Genomic DNA, 3,030 nt, shown 5'->3' with positions numbered 1-3,030 from the left:
AAACAAAAAAAAAAAAAAGAAAAAAAAAAAGCCCAAGGTGGAACTGCAATGTTTATAAAATGGGTCACTGAATTATACATAAAAATATTTTCCTTGTGGATGCAATTACTTCCTGGACTTGTTATTCCACAGATGCTTAAGTTCGCCTCAAGCAACTCCAATAAATGCTTTACAGTCTGCTAGATCAACAGTAGCAGCGCTGGAGCGAATTGAGCAGCGCTGTTTCAAATTTGTCAGAAAACCACACAGTGTTTTCATGCGCACGTTTTAGAAACCCAAACAAAATGATTCCCAACCATCGTGCTCCCTTTCCTTACGCTTTTAATGGGTTTCACATGAGCTCCTCCAGACACGGGCAGAGCCCCAGGAGCTCAGGACACCCGGGCAAGTGCTCCCCGAAAGCCGGGGAGCCCCTGGGATGAGACGGGGACCAAGCAGGGATGGCACCTCCCGTCGCTCTTCTGTATAAACCCCGCTCCTTCTCGCTCCCAGATTTTCACGTCTCATCCTCCTGCAAGGTCTGGCTCGCCCGTTAGGTATCCGGGGGGCAGCGGGCAGCGTAACCAGCTTAGGAGGCTTTCCCAGGGGAAATGAATTTTGGGAGCGAGGGGTCGGGGCTGCTCCTACCTGCCGCGGTGGTTACAGGCGGGTGAGGGAGAGTTCAGGGGCTGGGGGGGATACATGCCACATGGGGGTTAAAAGTGCAATGAAAAAAACCCAGAGTTGCTGCAGCAAAGCTGGTGGGAAGGGAGAGGAGCCGAGGTGGTGGCCGGCTGGTTCCCGGCGTGGGCACAGGCTGGCTGTAACAGTTTTCCCCCGTGGCAGGGACACATTATTGGTTTTTTTCCTCCTCTATCCAGCCACCAATTTTCACAAAACTCAGAGAAACTCAGGGCCATGGAGATGTGTAAAGATTTTTTTTTAATGCATGTAAGGCTTGGCTCAAAGGCCCCTGAATAAAATCCTGGTCCATCTGGTGCATCTTGATCTTCGAAACCTCACAGCTACTTTCTTTTAAGAGCAATTAAAAGTATTTAGTGCCGCTTCCAATGACCTTGAATGGGAAAGCAATCGAGGGCTGGGGTGTTGGGGGACACCCCAGAATCATGGGGCAGAGTGCTGTTATGCCAATAAAATAAATTAATATCTGCCCAGGAACACTCAAGATTCACTCCAGGACTAACAGGTGGCTGTAACAAGATTATCCCATTAACAGATCGCCAGCAGAGCAGAAATGTGCTTTCAGGTCTCTGCTTTCACTCCAAATTTCATCCACAAGATTTTCTGTCGGCAGGATAAATGGGTTAAAAAGGTGCCTGCAAAAATGGGCTTATAAAAAGCTCCTTATTCTCCGGCTTCAAGGACGCAGCTGCCTCACGTTCCCCCTTCTATGGGAATCCCAGCTTATCTTCGTCCTTTTTATAGGCCACCGTGGCAATCCCGCTCCTCTCTGCCAGTGGCCGGGGATGGGTGGCAGCCAGATGCCAGCCTACGTGCCGCGGAGTCACAGCGCCGGCTGGGACACGGCCTCGTCACCGTCCCTTGTCCCGCGGGGAGCTGGCGATGGCAGGCTCTCGGCAGAGGATGCACAGCCTGAAAGTCCCATGGGATCCGCGAGAGCATCATCCTCCTCGGCGAGGGCACCCCGCAGGCTGCAATCCCCAAACTCCCAGCGAGGCAAATCATTTATGAGCAATCCCACCCCGCCACCGGTGGAAAGCGCTTTGCCAAAGGGAAGGAGCCGGGTTTCCCTCTGCCCTCACTCCCAGCCCCGGGATGGGGACACGGACAGCATCCCCACGGCCGAGCCACACACAGGGCTGCACGACCAGCGCAGCGCTGCCCGCCTCGGAGGTTAAACCAAGGGCCCTGCAGGGAACGCACTGGCATTTTTATTTGGGATTAGGTCCCAGCACATCTTAATTTTCAATTCAACCGCTGCTGAAAAGAAACATAAAATAAAACAAGCGCCAGCAGTGGGGAGGGAGGGAGAAGGCAGCGCCGGGTCTGCCCACGGCCCCGAATTAGCTGCAGAAAAACGTTAACATTCCTGCACTGGCCACCGGCCAAGGGACGGAGCAATTCAGGAGACGGCGACGTAACCGCCGGCGAACACGGCGCACGGTCTGCAGGTCCTGGTGCTGCAGCCGGCGTACAAAACCCCGGGGCAACGGCTGTGGCTGAGGGTGGGGGACAGCACGGGCCCCGCACCCTGCTCCTGGGGACGGCCCCAAGGTGCTTTTGAATGCCATGAGCGTTTTTCTTCCTAAGGCAAAGGGGTTGGGAAACGCCATGCAAGAGGTGATGCATCCTATGCGGGATTTCACTGTGGCTGGACACCATCCGGCTCGAGGTCCCCAAGCCGGCAGTGCCCAGGTTGGAGGGGGTCAGATCCTGCCTCCAGATGTGTGAATCACTGTGATTTGGGGGCAATGAGCGGGACAGCACAGGGGCAAGGGCCCTCTTGGGGGAAGCACAGCATCCCACACAACATCCCCAGTACCTCATGCCAGCCCTTACTGCAAACGTGTATCAACTCAGGTGTCCCCCAACCCCCGGGGTCCCACCGGCTCATTGCAGACCCCAGCACCCCACTGCAGACCCCCCAGCACCCCACGCAGCATCCACCCAAGCCCTGGCCCCAGCTATGCCTGGCTGCCGGCACAGTTTAATAACTCTGGCCCGCGCCCTGGTATCCGCCGGCTGCCCCAGCCCTCCTGATTTTGCCATTTGCCGGGCGCTGGAGGCAGCGTGCCACGCTCGAGCGACGGCGAGGGCTCCAATCTGTTCCTCATTAGGAGGGGCAGACAGCCCAGCGCGGGAGTCTGAGCCCTAATCTCCTTTCCAGTTGGTATCCGTCAGCAGATGTACAACAAGTGGTTGGATATTTTAGTGGGCATGTGTGTGACAGAGCCGTTTGCTTTTTTTCCAGCTGGGGGGGGGGGGATAAAATGCCGTGGGTCGAGCTGAGGCGTTGCCGGTCACACGCGGAGCTCGATGGCAGGTCCCGGTGCACCGGCACGGCCGCCA

This window comes from Aptenodytes forsteri, unplaced genomic scaffold (assembly GCF_000699145.1).
Source record: "Aptenodytes forsteri isolate BGI_AS27 unplaced genomic scaffold, ASM69914v1 Scaffold136, whole genome shotgun sequence".
In the NCBI taxonomy this organism is placed as follows: domain Eukaryota; kingdom Metazoa; phylum Chordata; class Aves; order Sphenisciformes; family Spheniscidae; genus Aptenodytes; species Aptenodytes forsteri.
This window is presented reverse-complemented; position numbering follows the sequence as displayed.